Source organism: Callospermophilus lateralis, chromosome 19, assembly GCF_048772815.1.
Source record: "Callospermophilus lateralis isolate mCalLat2 chromosome 19, mCalLat2.hap1, whole genome shotgun sequence".
Lineage (NCBI taxonomy): Eukaryota > Metazoa > Chordata > Mammalia > Rodentia > Sciuridae > Callospermophilus > Callospermophilus lateralis.
In genome coordinates, this window is record NC_135323.1 from 17,834,204 (window position 1) to 17,852,476 (window position 18,273).

The window sequence follows — 18,273 nt, forward strand, 5'->3', positions numbered from 1 at the left end:
CAGAGGAGCTCAGCATAAATTTTCAACCTAGAACCATGAATTAATCAACGGCGGTTGTTTTAAGCCACTCTAGCAGGGAGTGTTTTATTGAGGATACAGAAAAAACTAACTGAAATAATTCCCTTTTTACAAATGAGGACACAGAGCCCCAAGAAGGTTATGACAATTCCTGTGGTCTCTCCAGCAAGTGATGGAGTTGGAAAAATGAGCAGTTTGGCTCCAGAATCCACTTTCTGTGGTGTAGACTGGGGAGACCTTGTGGGTAAGGAATAAACCAAGGAGATTCACAGCGGCTGGGCTCAGTTTCAGCTGGGGCTGGGGAGGGCCCTGGGGAGGGAGTGCCTGGCTCCATTCTCTCCCTCTTCCCTTCATGATCCGGAGGGTCCCTCCAGTCAGAAAGCCCTGTGAGGCTGCAGCCACAGAAGCAGATACATGTCAAACCTGCACCAGGCACAGGGCCTTGAATCAGCCCAAGAAGTGTCCCAGGAAGCTCTGTGTGCTTCCCTGGCAAACTTGACTGCTGAAACTTGGTCTCCTGCCCCCCAATTTTTTTCTTTTCTTTTACTGGTGCATTACAGTTGAACATAAGAGTTAGGTTCAGTCATACATGCATGGACTCTATTTTACTCCATTTCAGTCCTCAGGCCCTCCTTGGCCCGCCTTCCCCTCCCTCCCCTTCCCCTCTCCTCCCCCTTCCGCCTCCCCCTCCCCTCCCTTACCCCTCCCCTCCCATCCCTTACCCCTCCCCTCCCCTCCCTTACCCCTCCCCCTCTTCCCTCCCCTCCCCCTTCCCCCCTTCCCTCCCCCTCCCCTCCCCCTCCCTCCCCTTCCACCTCCCCCTCCCCTCCCTCCCCTCCCCCCTTCCGCCTCCCCCTCCCCTCCCTTCCCCCTCCCTTCCCCTTCCCCCCATTCCATTTCTTCTACCCCACTGGCATACCTCCCACTCATTTAATATTGTTAATTGGTGCTTTACAGATATACATGAAGGTAAAATCCACTGTCATATATTTCTACACGCACATAATGTCATTCTATCAAATTCATTCTGAATTTCCTCCCCCTTTCCGTCCCTTCTCCCTTCCCCTCCATCTTCTACTCCACTGGGGTTCCCTGTATCCCTTAGGAAACCTGACCCATGCCCCCGCCCCGCCATGCCCCCTTGCTTGGCTTTAGCTTTTGCCTGTGATAGAGAGCATTCCACCCTTGCCTTTCCGAGCCTGGCTTATTTCACTTAGCATGATGTTCTCCGGCTCTATCCATTTTCCTGCATATGCCCTAATTTCATTCTTCTTCACGGCTGAGTAAAACTCCACCCTTTCTTAATCCATTCATCGATTGATGCTGCCTCCAATTCTTAGTCTCCACCTTTTCCCAACTTGTGAGACTGAATTTCTCGTTTCCCAAACAACAGACCCTCTTTCATTTCCATTTCTTGGGTACTTTAGGGGATGGAAAGTTTTTCCCAGTTTTGTTATGACCCTCCAACCTTCAGAGCAGAGCGGGCCCTAGTCACATTCACTGGTATCCCCACTGTGATTGGGTGACTGGCACCAGGGGGCGTGGCCACTCTAAAGCACTTGCGCAGGGTGGTGGTCTTTCTTTTCTCCCTCTCTGCACCGAAGATCCAGGGACCGTCCCTCTGAGGGAGGGTATCCAACAGCTTCTCTCTCTCTTCTTTCTTCTGCGCTTGCATCTGGGTCGCTTGGTAGTAAACCCTCAGGTTTTCTCCGGCATTCGTTGTACGGGGTGGAAAGATCTGAGGTTTAGGCTGGGACTTCACAGCAAGGTGACGCCTCTCTGGAGGTGTCCCACTTCAGAAATCTTTCAGGATCCCACCCCTGAAGATAGGTCTATTCTTTGTTCTTAGTGCTAACTTTAATTTTAATTCAATATTCTAAGCTATACTGTGATTCTTTGTGAGCCTCTTTCTCTTCCAGGTTGGGGTTCACTGAGACTGTAAGGTGGTATCTCTTAGCTTCATATCTTCCTTATCTGGACTGCGAGGATACAGATAGTATAATACAGATAAGAAACAGTTCCTGGTGATGGCACCCAGGGGCCACTTAGCCATGGTGCTTGGTGGATTCCAGAAAGAGCAGAGGCCAGACCCAAAATACTGGCAGAACTTGTTGCTTTTACTTTTCCTTGCCTGACCTAACCACTGGAGTCTCCACCCCTTTCTGAGACAGTTGTCTTGTCACACTCATGTTCTAAAAATCCTAAACAGGCCCTCAGTGACTGCCTGTGACACATCCCCAGCCCTTTTTAGTTTTTATTTAGAGACAGGGTCTTGATAAGTTGTTTAGGGCCTTGCTAAATTGCTGAGGCTGGCCTCAAACTTGTGATCCTCCTGCCTCAGCCTCCTGAGTTGCTGGGATTTCAGGCGTGCACCACCACACCTGTCAAGACGTATCTCTTCAATGAAGCAGCCTATGGTCAAATCCAGACCCTCTACTTCCTGGTTACATGACATTGAACGGGCAACTTTTCTGAGAATTTACTAGAAACTGAAGATAATCATTCCTCTTTGACAGGGTTATTGTGAGAACCAAGCAAAATAAAATAAGTCAATGGCCCTGGGACATTGTAAATAGAAGGTCCTTGCTTAGCGTCTGGATAGCCATCTTAAGTGACAGTCACCATTTTAAGGAAAAAGCTTCCCTTTCCGCCCAAGGGCACTTCTGAGAAAGACTCACCACTCCCTCACACCATCCCCACCCTTATCCACCTGCATTAGGACCCACCCGGCTCTGATTCCTGGACCTGCCCCATGAAAGTCCCAGAACCCAAGCCTGTGTTGCCTCTCTCTCCTATAGAGAGACGGCCTTTATTTTCAGCTCTGACAAATAGACTCTGGTGTGGATCTCTGCCTGGTCTCCGTCTTTCCTTTTCCACTTTCCCTTCATTTTGGTGCCGAGACCGGGTTTGGGGTCCCTGGTGTGCCTGCTCCCTTCTCCGAGGGTCCTTGAGTGTCCCCAGGGCCCTGATCCAGATTCCATCATGGGACCAGGCCCTCCCTTCTGCCGAACTCCCTCTCTGCACCCACCACCAGACATTTCAGGTAAGACCCCTGTCTCTGGCCCACCTAAATGACCTATGGGTCCCAGGAAGTGACCGTTGATCATCTGGCACTCCCAGGGTTACCGTGTGGTCAGGGGCACCCCCAGCCTCAGCTTTCACAGCGACGGATGGTCCCTCCTGTTAACTGGGTCTATAGGTGGCCTTTTATTTGGGTCCTGGGTTTTGAGAAAAACCACTGAGGGTGGTTGGGAGTTGTGCCTGGTGAGATCTCTCATCCTTGGGTTAATCTCTATGGCTTCTGCCCCGACATAGTCCCGGCCGGGCGCCCAAGTGCCTCTTTGGACTCCTGTCCCCAACACTTACCTAGCAGTGGTGACGACCCCCTGAGCATAACTGTCCTCTAGGCCAGGCAGTACTAGAAACTGGGGAACGCCCCTCCTCTAAACTCACTTCCTACATCTCACCATGGGCGGCCTCTCCTCCATTCCCTCCTATAGTCCCCGAGGCTGCCTCCTGGCTAACCTAGGGTCTGCCTCTCTCTCTCTCTCATCTGGGACTTTTTTTTTTACTTTCTCCTCCAATAGCTTCTTCTTTTTTTTTTTTTTTTTAATTGGTTATTCAAAACATTACAAAGATTGCAGAATCACATCGGTTACCCATCCACATTTTTACCTAATACCATATTAGTAACTGATGTATTCTGCTGCCCTTCCTATCCTCTACTATCCCCCCTCCCCTCCCCTCCCATCTTCTCTCTCTACCCCATCTACTGTAATTCATTTCTCTCCTTATTTTTTTCCCATTCCCCTCACAACCTCTTATATGTAATTTTGTATAACAATGAGGGTCTCCTTCCATTTCCATGCAATTTCCCTTTTCTCTCTCTTTCCCTCCCACCTCATGACTCTGTTTAATGTTAATCTTTTCCTCCTGCTCTTCCTCCCTGCTCTGTTCTTAGTTGCTCTCATTATATCAAAGAAGACATTTGGCATTTGTTTTTTAGGGATTGGCTAGCTTCACTTAGCATAATCTTCTCTAATGCCATCCATTTCCCTGCAAATTCCATGATTTTGTCATTTCTTAGTGCTGCGTAGTACTCCATTGTGTATAAATGCCACATTTTTTTTATCCATTCATCTATTGAAGGGCATCTAGGTTGGTTCCACAGTCTAGCTATTGTGAATTGTGCTGCTGTGAACATCGATGTAGCAGTGTCCCTGTAGTACGCTCTTTTGAGGTCTTCAGGGAATAGTCCAAGAAGGGCAATAGCTGGGTCAAATGGTGGTTCCATTCCCAGCTTTCCCAGGAATCTCCATACTGCTTTCCATATTGGCCGCACCAATTTGCAGTCCCACCAGCAATGTACAAGAATACCCTTTTCCCCACATCCTCACCAGCACTTGTTGTTGTTTGACTTCCTAATGGCTGCCAATCTTACTGGAGTGAGATGGTATCTTAGGGTGGTTTTGATTTGCATTTCTCTGACTGCTAGAGATGGTGAGCATTTTTTCATGTACTTGTTGATTGATTGTATGTCCTCCTCTGAGAAGTGTCTGCTCAGGTCTTTGGCCCATTTGTTGATTGGGTTATTTGTTTTCTTATTGTTTAATTTTTTGAGTTCTTTGTATACTCTGGATATTAGGGCTCTATCTGAAGTGTGAGGAGTAAAAATGTGTTCCCATGATGTAGCTCCCTGTTTACCTCTCTTATTGTTTCTCTTGATGAGAAAAAAATTTTTAGTTTAAGTAAGTCCCATTTGTTGATTCTTGTTATTAACTCTTGTGCTATGGGTGTCCTATTGAGGAATTTGGAGCCCGACCCCACAATACGTAGATCGGAGCCAACCTTTTCTTCTACCAGATGTATAGTCTCTGATTTGATATCAAGGTCCTTGATCCATTTTGAGTTAACTTTTGTGCATGGCGAGAGGAGGGGATTCAGTTTCATTTTGTTGCATATTCTCATCCGGGACTTAAAACCCCCAAAACTTATCCATTTGCAATCAGATCTGGCCTCAATATCCTTTGGATAATGACTCTATATGGCTGCTTAAGGGCACTCTAGATCCCAATACTATCAGGGGTCTTTTCAACTATTGTGAGCGTTCAGGAAAATGGAAAGAGATATCGTACACTGACTGTCTCCGAGCCTGTAGTGGCCTCTGGCCATCCGGCCCTTCTGGTTCCCCTTTCCAACTCTTAGGACTGGCAGCAGAGGACTGACGAGGCCCAGGTACCCACCACCTGACCGCTATCTCATTCTGTGGTAACCCAGGGCAACTCTGCACATTTCAGGGGGCCTGTCTCCTTCCTCCTGGACACTGGGGCTACATAGTCAGTCCTCAGGGAGTTCTGGGGGCTGCTACCAACCCTTACGGACACCTAGCCTTGTTTGTGCTTTGGCTCTCTAGTTTTTACTCACTCTTTTTTGGTCATTCCACAGTGTCCTGTTCCCCTTATGGGAAGGGACATCCTCACAAAGTTGGGGGCTATGCTTTCCTTCTCCCCTCATATACATTTTAATCCCCCCAACAGGCCCCTCTCTTCCTCTCATCTGTCTGCAAAATGGACTGGATCCTTGGGTCATTGTTACCACTCCCTGGCTGCCCACCCTGAGGGCATCCCACTTGGGGTTCATAACTCCCATTTAAAGTGGTTTTCTCCACCCACAGGCCCTCTCAAGCTGCGTTTCTCCAAGGCTGGAACCCCCAGTCTTCCTTCGGTCTCTGGGGACCCCGAGGACGCTGCAGAGCCATGAGAACCGTCCTTCCCTTCTTCATTTTTGCCCTCCTCCCTCGTTCTGCACTCCCCTCCCAGGGGGACTACTGTAATTGCAATTTCAAGGAGGCTCACAGCAACTGGCTCAAACCACACCAACCATACAACCCCAGCTGGATTCTTTAGCTGCGGTGGTTCTGCAGAATCCAAGGGGCCTTGATCTCCTTAAGGCTGAAAAAGGCGGACTTTGTACCTACAGGAGGAATGCTATTTTTATGTCAATCAGTCTGGTTTAGTGAAGGACAAGATAAAACAACCCCAACAGGACCTTGAACATCAGAAACCACTGCTCTCCTCGGCTGAAGGACGGCAGAACACCAATCCCTCACCCAAAATTGGGGCACGGGGGACAGCACTCCACCACCATTCAACCTCTGTCATTGTTCCAATGACATCCTGCATCCCTAATGAGGGATTCAAATGCTGCCCTTCCCTGCAGGAAGCAGTTACAGAAGATTGGCTTACGTCCCTGTTCCCTAAGGGGCCAATAAAAACAAACAAAAAAAAGGGGGTGGGGTGGGGAATATAAGTCCTTGCTTAGCATCTGGACTCCCTCATACCGACCCCACCCTTAACCACCTGCATTAGGACCCGCCCGGCTCTGCGCCTCCCTCATAAGAGTCCCAGAACCCAAGCCTGTATTGCCTCTGTCCGTCTATGGAGAGGCGGCCTTCACTCATCAGCTCCGACAGATAAACTCTCGTGTGGATCTCTGCCTGGTCTCTGTCTTTCATTTCTCGCTCACCCGTCTCTCGTTCCTCCAATTCCCTGCAGTAAACATCCAAAGAACATCATTTTCCATCTTTTCATGCTAACTCCTCTGTGAATGGGGATGTGGGTGGAGCTTAATGGAATGCACCAGAGGGTGGGGCTGGTTCTCTGGCAATTATCTCTCAGATGGACTCCATTTGCACTCGTCCTCCCTATAAGCGACACCCGTCCTCCCTATAAGTGACGCTGCTGCCTGGTTTTCTTTTGGTGACCCTGAGCTGCAGGTTTGTGTCTCTGTGATTCGTAGCTCCAGCCTCCCTAGGGCCAGGGTGGGCTGGTTTTTCTTGGATTCTCTTTTGAGGTTGCAATCTCAGCTGACCTCCCCTTGGCTCTGAAGATGATTACGCAGGGCATGAAGAAAGCCATCTCTTTCAAACGGTTGTGAAGCAGCCATGGTGGAGGAGGGCCACTTACCCTGCCTTGAACTCCTGCCCCTTTTGCCTGATGTCTGGCCAGGAGTCACCCACGACCTTGGCAAAGAAGAGGTAGCTTGCCTCCTTTTGAGCTCAATTATCAGGAGATAACCTCTGAAAGTTAGTTAAATAGGATTTCTCTTTCCTCTTTCTTTCTTTCTTTAAAAAAAGCTTAGCAGACAAAGGATTTGCTGCAGCCAGCAAGGACAAATAGGTACAATGTTAGAGGAGAGCTTTCGATTTTGTTGGGGAGAGAGGCAGCCTCAGCCTGTATGGGCTCACTCCACCTCTTCAGAGAGAACTTCAAAAGCCTCACTCCAGAGATTTACTCCAAGACTGCATGGCCCGTCAGTTAGTGTATAATGTAGCACTTGCTTTTATCCTTATAAATATTTTAACTCTTCTTTCACTCTGGATCCCTTGTTTCAAAGCTAAATTTCTTTCACTTTGTTACTACAATTGCACCTTCTCCCCCACATCTAAGCAATCTTCCCTTCTGCCCAGGGCTGGCATTAAGGTAAAATGTGTCTCCCTCTCTTCGCGTTTCACAGTCTCTTTCAATTGAGCCGTTCACTCATTGTGAGCTTTTAGGAAAATCTTCAGTTTTGGTTTATGTTTTTCTCTTCCTCCACCCCACCCCTAACCCCCCATGCTCGATTCTCAAGCCCCATTTTTATTTGAGTAAAATTTTATTTTCTTCCTGCTGTGTCTGCACTTTCTTAGAAATGTTAATTCAACAAATGTGGATGGGTGCTCTAAGCCTCCGTGCTAAGGTACATAGGCATATGCATGCACAGACACGCCTCACACCTACATACAGACACAGGTGTGCAGCTGTATAGGTATAGATACACCGAGCAAAGAAGCACAGAGAAGTCTGATAGAACCTCTCCAAGATGTGAGTGAAGGGGGCCATGGACGACTTCTCTCAGGAGGTGTCTTTAACAGTGTGTATTGATGTATCAATAGCTGATAGATAGTACTATCTGTATACTTAGGAGAAAGACAGTCTAAGAGCCCAGCATGGTGGTGCATGCCTGTAATCCCATCTACCGGCTGAGGCAGGAGAATCACAAGTTCAAGGCCAGCCTGGGCAATTTAACAAGATCCTGTCTCAAAAACAAACAAACAAAAATTTAAAAAGGTGGGGGTGGGTATGGGGGGGTGCCGGGGATGTAGCTCAGTGACAGAGTGCTTACTTAGCAAGTGCTCGGCCCTGGTTTTGGTCTCTTATACGGGGGGGGGGGGGGGGGGGAGGGGTTGGGGGAAAGGCACTTTAATGAGAGATAACATAAAAATTATAAAAACTTAAAAAAAATAGCATGAAATATTGGGAGAAAAATGGAAATGTGGTGTAGCTGAAGACTGACATTTGTTGGAGGAAAAGATGGGAAGAGAAGTTGGAAAGATGCACCTCGTATTAGACAAGTCTTTCCCATTGGTCTAAAGGGTTGAACGTGAACTTTTATGTGGGATTCCTGAAGGTTTTAAAATAAAAAAAAATTTACTTTTTTTTTTTTTAGTTATATACACCACTACGATACCATCTGACCTTATCACAGATGCATGAAATAAAACCCACTCCAATTCAGTCCCCAGCCGTTCTCCCTGCCTCTTCTCCCCTCCCTCCACTCCACTGATTCCTCTTCAATCCATTTACACTTTACTTTTTTTTTTTTTAATTAGTGTCCTGTGGACACACCCACAGCTGGACCCACGGTGCCACATCCATGCATGGACATACGATAGTTTGGTCAGATTCATTGCATAATTCTTCCCTTTCCCCATCTCTTCTTCCTCCTCCTCAATCCCCTTCATCTACTTAACTGATCTTTCTTCTATTTTGATGAAATTCCTTCTCCCTTTTATTCCCTTTCTCTTTCTCTCTTTGTCCCTCCCCACTACTTGGATTAGCTTCTGAATATCAGAGAAAACAATTCACAATAGCCAATATATAGAACCAACCTAGGTACCCTTCAACAGATGAATGGATAAAGAAATATATACACAGTGGAATATTACTCAGCCATAAAGAAGAACGAGATTATGGCATTTGCTGGTATATGGAACTAGAGTATCATGTCAAATGAAATAAGCCAGTCCCAAAATGTCAAAGGCCAAATGTTTTCTCTGATATGCAGAAGCTACTCCTGGATTTTTTTTTTTTAAGCAAATGAGTAACTTGTTCAACTCTGATTTCAAGTAATTTTTGTGACAATGAAGAATATAGTAGTTCAATAAGAAATCAGAGCAGGTTATTCTTTACCTTTTCAATTTACCAAATCCTGACCAAAATTTCTTATTTGAAAAATAAGTCAATACAAATTCAATCAATTCATGTCCTAGAAAACTAAAAAAACAAATGCAGGCTGAACTTCACATGGAAAGTTCAGCAACAGACCTATACACAACAAGTCTGGGAACAAAGGTACAATTTGAGCCAGGACTGCAGGCTGTGTCTGGCCTGGGAGCCTGAGGTCTCTGTGGACATGTTATTCGCACGTCACTCCCTCTAGTGGAAGGTTACAGTTTGGCCATAATGATCATTAACTGGAACAAGTGCTCTGACTTCTTTATTCTCCAAAACATTATTTGGAAGTCCAGTAAATGTCATTGATGATTGTTTCCTATCAGCCAGTGTTAAGGGTTTTTATGGTGAACTTTTCAGTTCTCCCAGAAGAGATGATCAATCCCTCTGCTTATGCACAAGCATTTTAGGCATATTTATATTGCAAAATGTATCACAGTGTATGGTGCTTCTATCTTGCAGGAGCAGAACAGCATGTTGATCAACAGCACATTTTCTCTCTCATGCAGAAGCTAGGGCAAAATTAGGCGGTGGGGGGGGAAGGGGTGAATGTGGAAATCCTATGAAGATGGAAGGGAGATCAGTGGAGCCGAGGAGGAAGGAGATCAGAGGGGAGGGAGGAAGGATGTAAAAGGAGGCAGTGTGGAGTGGAATCAACCAAACTATGCTCTGCGCATGCATGAATATATCACAGTGAATTTCATTCACCTTTATGTGGATCTATAAAGCACCAATTTAAAATATAAATAATTAGAAGACCAGTAGAACACAGGGAGGGAAGGAGGGGGAGGGAGGAGGGGGTGGGGAAGAGGAAGCACTGGGGATGGCAGTGGGACAAATTATATTCCATGCATGCACGATCATGTCAAAGTGAACCCCAATATTCTACTGCATCAATAAAACATCTATTATATAAACATATGTATACATTATATATGTTATTTGTGTACACATAGGTATGTTATATATATGTGTATACACACACACACACACACCCAAAAAGAGGGGGGAAGAGCACATTTTCTGGAACCAGACTGTCTGGCTTTGAATCCTGGAAGTCATTTCCTAGCCACACAAACTTACCTTTGTTTGCTTTAGCTTCCGTGTCTATAAAAAAATCCAATAGTGTTTTACACCCCTGGGTTGTTCTGCGGAGGAAAGGAGGTAACGTGGACAGTACTGAGAACAGAAGCGAGGACCTAGTAAGTGTCGGTGAAGTTGTCAATATTCTGGGAATAATCCGACTTCTCTACATTTCTAATCCTTATCCTGCCTCGGTGTACATGAAGTATGACATGTCTCGTAGGGCACCCTGGGACAGTGGGTGGGCTGCTCAAGCTCCAGGGGACCAGGCCGAGGGCTTCCCCCACCCCAGGTCCTTCCTGGCTGCCTGATGGATGAGGAGATGATTGTGGCTCTCTGTGTCCTGCAAACCCAGCACGGCTTTGTCGCAGTGCAGACCCTTAGTAAGTGTCCGTTTCAACCCATGGACGAGTGAGGGGAACTTAGCGGGGGCGTCCCTCTCTTTGCCCACGGACAGTGACGTGTCGTTCTTGTGGGGAAACAGCACTCACTAACTCTGTCCTTGTTATTTTCTGCCCACATAATGTGTTTTGGCGATTTACATTTTACAATTGCCCTATATTCTACCAAATCACACTTTAGGGGAACAGGAAAAAGAAAGATCCCCTGAAAGAGGAATTGTCAGACTATGTCGAGGGGTTGGCAGAACGTCACCAAGATGAACCAAGAAGCCATCCACAGGGCTCAGAATGAGACCTGCTGGGCACAGTGTTTGTGCTGGTCCATTAGAGGGATGTACTTTAACGTGAGCTGTGGCAAGACACTGACAGTAAGTCAAGACGTTCTAGGAGTGACAGTCTTCCTAGGGCCCATTTCCCAGAAACCAGAACAAATCCCAGACAGCAACCCAGAGAAAAAACTAAATTGGGCCGACTGGTAGACCCCATTTTTTTTTTTTAATAATCGTTCACATGAGATTAATAGCTCAAGGGAGTTCATATAACTGGTCAAAGAAATGTTTAAAAAATGGGAGAAAATCAACGTCAATAGAAATGAAGGAAAAATACTATTTATCTGCCAAAACAAGGATTTCTATATGACAGAGCAGTGGTCCCAAAGTTTGTACTATGGCTATTTAATGATTTAGAGTTAAGTTTCATCTGTCTCAATCTTATAGAAAAATGGAAAGAAGAGTACAAACCCACCCGCATACTCTTTATCTATTGTTAAGTTTTTTTTTAAACATTTTTTTTTTTTAGTTGTCAATGGATCTTTTATTTATTTATATGTGGAGGCTGAGGATCAAACCCAGGGCCTCACACATGCCAGACAAGTGCTCTACCACTGAGCCATGACTCCAGCCCTCTCTTGTTAAGTTTTGACATTAACAAACCTGCTTCAACATTTGTGTTCTTATTTCTTCTGTGTATCTATGTATCTGTCTATCATCTATCAACTCTCTGTCTGTCTGTCTGTGTCTCTCCCCCGCAACCCCTTTCTTTTTGCAGGAATACTCAACATACTGACTACACTTATCTCTTACCTTTGGGATTACTGATGTGTTTATTTTTATTCTTTATGTTTAGATACATTTTCTACAATAAATGTGTTTTACTAAGTAATTTTAAAAGTTCAATTTGTCTTTTTGGTTTGTTGGTTGGTTTCGGTACTGGGACTTGAACTCAAGGTCACTTTACCACTGAGCTACATGCCAAGTCCTTTTGTTTTTCCCAAAATTTGAGACCAGGCCTCATTAAGTTGCTGAGGCTGGCCTCAAACTTGCAATACTCCTGCCTCAGCCTCCCAAGTCAATGGGATTACAGGCATGTGCCATCATGTCTGGCTTCCAATTTTCTCCCCACATTTTAAAACTGGTGCATTATAGTTGTACATAATTATGAGATTTGTTGCTGTATATTCATATATGCACACAATATGATAATATAATTTGGCCAATATCGCTCCCCGATACTTTCCCCTTCAATTTTTTTTCTTAAATTTTATTGATGTTACAACATTCATGGTCTAAATCCCAAATGGGCCCTCAGAGATTGCGGATGACCCCTGTCCCTTGGCAATACTTCCTCCCATTCCCACTGGTGGCCACTTTCAACAGTTGACCTCAAACCGCCACCATTTCCCAATCCCGTCCTTTCCTGAGAAAACCAAGAGCTCTTGGGAGGATGTCCCCTGATTTGCTGTGTTAATGCATTTAAAATTTCATGTGTCTTAACTTCTTCCTTACTTCCTGTTACAGAGAATGTGAAATCCTGTTGTTTCACATGGGCCCCTCAACCCTGGTTTTGGATTCTGGACTTCCCTTGCCAACTAGCACCTCTTCTTTTATCTTCAACCTCTTCTTCGTTGACTCTTTCCTCCATCTAAAAACAAGCTCACGTTGCCGCCATATTTGGAAAACAACTCCTTTCTTCATTCTTCTTGGGATGCAGTCTGGTATTTGCTCTATTTTACATTTTAGCTGCTGGGAAGAGCTGCCTATTCTTCCTGAAGCACTTCTCGCAGATGGAGGATTTGCTGAGTGCCCTGCTGTCTGAATTCCATCTCTCCACAGAGAGAGCCCTTGCTAAGATCCGCAGTGAACTCCATGGAGCCAAAGCCAATAGATCCTTTTCTTTTATTCTTTCTACAATTACTTTAAACATTTACTTCTTGGACATATTAATGGGACTCTGTGTGGCATTTCACACATGCTTACAGTGTGTACTGATTGAACCCAACTTCCCTTTATCAATTCTTTACACACCCCTCCCAACCTAAAGCAGGAATGGATGTTTCTGAGTATCATCTTTTGTACCCTACTCCTTAAAACCTTTTTACTATCTGTCCTCCTGGATTACTTCCTAATTATGGGTTCAATCTTCCTCATTGTCCTCCATGGAGTGTTCTTTAGACCTTGAGGCTCTATTTAATATCACTTTGGTCTTCTTACTCTTACGAGTCTTCCTGGGAAAAACACCAATTCCATTCATGGTTCAAATTCCCACCTAGATTGATAGCTTTCACACTGTTAGCTACCTGCTGGGACTGAGTCTAAGGATACCCATCAGTTTATGTGACGCAGACTCACCAAGGGAGGTACGTCCTCCTCTAACTAGTCTCCCCCTAAATTACTTCTTCCTGCCATATTGTCTATTCAGTAAATGGTACCCATTTCTTCAAGACACCCAGCTATGAATTCTGGGAACCATTATGGACCCCTAACCTTGTAGATCTCCCACATCTAGTGGATCATGGAGCATTACAATACCTACCATGGAAACATCATCCATCACCTCTCTTCTCTCTATTCTCATGCCCGGGGAGAGGCCACCACCATTGCTTGTCTAGTGACTATAAAAGTTTCCTGATGGGTTCCCATGTCTGTACCCTTCTCCCCCCAGCAATTCATCTCCTCACTGCCTCTTAGTGCTCAAGGGATTCAAATCCGATGACTTCCTGTCATATTTCTTCAGGAGATTCTCTTGGCTTCCAGAATTTAGCTCCAAACTAAGATGCTCTTCTGTGACCTCATCTGGTGCTCCTCTCCTTGCCCATTTCTCATTCTCTCAGAATACATCTTCATGCCTCACCCAGGCTTTCTCCGTGATGGTCTTACCACATTTGTATTTCTCATTTGTATTTTTCATTTCTCAGCACAATGCACTTGACTCTGGCAACTCTTAGCCACTCCCCGAGTTGAGGGCAGACACTTCCTGCTAGGTGCCTGTTTGAACTATGCATTTGCTCATGGTTTTCATTAGTGGTCTCTAAGGGTCTGAAGGTCGGCTCATCTTACAGTCTTCAGTATAGTGCTTGTTCATTATGGCCCATTAATAGTAGAGACTGATCAATAAACATTCATGACTGACTGCATTCATGGGATTAGTATATTCTTCTTTTCTCCTATGTATATTTTCCTTACCTTATTATGAATTTTAACTTCCCAAAGACAATATAGACTTTGTCTTAGAATTGAAGCATACTGGTAGACCACTGGGTCCATTCCCTTTATTTCACAGGAGGAGAAATTAATTTTTTTTTTTTTTTTTTTTTTACCTTATATGACTTGGATTTGGCTCAAAACCCCTGTCCTTTGATGTCTACTTCAGTCCCTTTAGTCTCATTGGGTCTGCCCAGGACTCTGCTTAGCAGACAGAACAAACACTGATTGAATGGAGGGAGATTATTTAAACGTGACCCACTATGAATTTTACTTGACCCTGTGCACATGGGCTCCTAGCAATATTGCTAATTAATCCAACAACAACTCTGAGGCAATTAGGCTTCATTAACGTGGGTTCTGGCCTCATTTTCAGAAGCACTTTTGGATTGGTAACGGTGGCCTGGCAGCTGGAACAGATCCTTCCGGCCAACAAATTGCAAGGCCTCACGTAACCTCCACTCCCCGGGAATTCAGAAGGAACAGTTGGTCCTTTTCCCCAAAAAGCCTTCCCTGCCCACAGAGCCGAGAGCCGAGATTGCTGTCTCCCTCCACAGCTCTCTCACCTGAGTCCTCCTTCGCCAACTTCCTTCCAGTCTCCTGGGCAGGGGGGGGCGAAGGCCTTCATGTTTCAGTTCCCCGCCACCAACTTCAGAGCCCAGAGGGGACGGGTTCATGTACAACACAAACCCACTCAGACACGAAAGCTAATTACTTACAGCTCAAAAGAAGGGATCCTTATTTTCCCAAGAGACACGCATTTAAGAGCACATGTCTCGAGGCAGAATGACATTGTGTACAAAGAGCATGTGGCTTCTGTCATCCCATTCTGGCTGGGCACTGGAAGAACTGTTCTTTGATTTCTTACAACCATATGGTCTTCGTGCCCAATCAAGCTAAAGAACAAAATTATGTGCCTCCGTCTCCCATTTCCTCTTGCTGTCTGCTTAGCTCTTTGTACATTTAAATGGGATTTTTTTTTTGAGGGGGGCTAATATTAAACAAATAATGCAGTGACCGTATGAAGTCACAAAGGAAGAAATAAGGGGCGTTTGTTTTACCCTATAAGCTCCCTGATAAGGAAATTTATGTTGTAGAATTGATGTTTCTGATGAGTTGGTCGCATCCATTTGTCTCTAGGTAGGTCTATTTGGCTGCACCCCTGCTACATCTTCTTGCTCTGCTTATCCTGGATTGTCTGGGTCTCTGAGCATCTTGATTCCTTTCCTTGGATGCCTGACCCTGCTAGGAGAAGACTGTTTGCACTTAACACTGTCAGTCTGTTTTGCAACTCATGAAGGATGGCGAGATTTCATCAGGATCCTAGCTATGCATGGAGAAGCATGTGTTCCCCTGCTACCCAAGGAGCTCCAGTTGGAGAATATACTGGATATTCTGAGGAGGGAGAAAGATGAAGGTCAAGGATCATTATAACAAAAGTTTAGAGAAATCAGCCTGCATTGGCTTCCCACTTCTGATAGAAGCAATGGGTTTCATATCAATACTAGTCAAAATTGATATCTAGGATGGCTGTACCAGTCTGGACATCTTTGGTTGTTGTCAAGAAAAATCAACTCTAGCTGGTTTAAACATCAACTACAAATACATGAGCAGTAGACAAACAGAAGGAATGTATCAACTTAGTTAACCGAAACATGAAACGGACACTGACATCAGAAATGGCTGGATCCAGGGACTAAATGATAGCCTTCGCCTCTGCTGTCTTCTACATTCTCAAGTATTCTTGGTTTGGGTTCCACGACCACTTTCACCATCATCGCCACCATCATCACCACGAAAACAGATTGTGTGGTACAGTGTTAATTTGGGAGATGTGGTCCTGAAAATGCAATTCCTGCTACAGGAAGTACAACTGACTGCTCTCACCCTTCTGGATCCAACACCACGTTCAAGTCCAAGTGACACTTCCCCCAGGGCTGCGTCCAGCAGGGCCATTAAGGCAGGCTCATTCCTGCAAGATGTCAGAGGACTGCCAGGTGACTGACTCATTAGCCATATTTGTCCTTAGAATTGGGCTTCAGCTGGGTTTGGTGGCACATGCCTGTAATCCTAGGGGCTTGGGAGGCTGAAGCGGGAAGATTGTGAGTTCAAAGCCAGCCTCAGCAATTTAGCGAGGCCCTGAGCAACTTAGCAAGACCCTGTCTCAAGATAAAGCATAAAAATGGCTGGGGATGGGGCCAAGGGGTTGAAGGCTCCCGAATTCAATACCTGGTACCAAAAAACAACAAACCAAAACCAACCAGACAAAGGAGAACTGTGCTTCAGCCTGTGACTTCCTGCGGAGTTACCCCTCCCTCCCTGGCTCCTGCACATGAGTCCTGAATTGTGGTCGGAAGCTTCTTCCCACCTTCTCTCCCTCCATTTTCTTCTGCCGTCACAGGTATTTCTCCACATAGCTCATCTCATCTTGGCACCTGCTTCTCAAAACACCAAACACACAGGAGGTGATCTCAGGATGTGCAAGTGAGGAAATAGGAAGGACGAGACAGAGAGGAAGAATAGTCTATGGAAACTGCACCAGTGAGCTGGTGGCCTCAGGACCTCAGCGGGCAGGCCATGCCCCACGGGAGGACAAGGACACTGGGGAATTTATTTACTGTTTTCCATTTCCCACTGGATGAAGATTGCCCGAGCACATCAACTTTCTAAGATAGCAGAGGAGGGCGGTGGTGTACACTCCTTCAGGCAGAGGAGAGAGATTCAAATGCTTGAGGTTGGGAACCCTCCACTATAGCTGTTGGCCAAGGGGATGTGGCACCTGGCACGCAGATATGGTACCAGGAAAGGTGGGGGGGAGGAGAAGAAAGGAGAGGGAGAGGGAGGAGGAGAGAGAGAGAGAGGGAGAGAGAGAGGAAGAGGGAGGGGGAGGCAGGGATGGGAGGATGGAGGGAGGAGGGAGGGGAGAGAGGAGAGAGAGAGAGGGGAGAGAGAGGAGAGAGAGAGGGGAGAGAGAAAGGAGAGAGAGGAGGGAGAGAGAGGAGAGAGAGGGAGAGAGAGGAGGGAGAGAGAGGAGAGAGGGGAGAGAGGAGAGAGAGAGGGGAGAGAGAGGAGGGAGAGAGAGGAGAGAGGGGAGAGAGGAGAGAGAGAGGGGAGACAGAGGGGAGAGAAAGAGGAGAGAGAGGGGAGAGAGAGAGGAGAGAGAGAGGGGAGACAGAGGGGAGAGAGAGAGGGGAGAGAGAGGGGAGAGAGAGGAGAGAGAGGAGAGAGAGGAGAGAGAGAGGGGAGACAGAGGGGAGAGAAAGAGGAGAGAGAGGGGAGAGAGAGAGGAGAGAGAGAGGGGAGACAGAGGGGAGAGAGAGAGGGGAGAGAGAGGGGAGAGAGAGGAGAGAGAGAGAGAGAGAGAGGAGAGAGAAGGTAGAAATAGAGAGGAGAGAGAGAAAGGTGAGAGAGAGGAGAGAGAGAGGGGAGATAGGAGAGAGGGGAGAGAGAGAGGAGAGAGAGAGGAGAGAGAGAGGAGAGAGAGAGGGGAGAGAGAGGGGAGAGAGAAGGTAGAGATAGAGAGGAGAGAAAGGTGAGAGAGGAGAGATAGGAGAGAGAGAGGGGGGAGAGAGAGAGGAGAGAGAGGGGAGGAGAGAGAGAGAGAGGAGAGAGAGAGCAAAAAGAGAGAGGGAGAAGGGAGAGGGGGAAAGGAGGGGAGGGGGAGGGGGAGGGGGAGGGGAGGGGGGAGGGAGCACTATTGGTGGCTTAGTGGCTTAGAACAGGACACCAATCCCAAAGAACGTTCTTTCTCCAGAACTTAGCTGAAGTCTTTCAGTGCCTTTGATTGGCTGAACTCGTGTCCAATCACTGTGGCTGTGGGCGTGGTTACAGGCAGGGTGTGTGAGTGGACCATTTCTCCAACTCACCTCCTGGGAGTGGGGGCAGGGAGGGTTCCCTAAAAGGGATGCTGATCAGAGGCAAGTTCTGTGACGACCACAAGGCACAGGCTGAAGGCGTGGAAGCTACAGGAAGGTTCTGGATGGCAGCGCTTTTCAGTGTCCACTCAAAAGGCGCACCCCA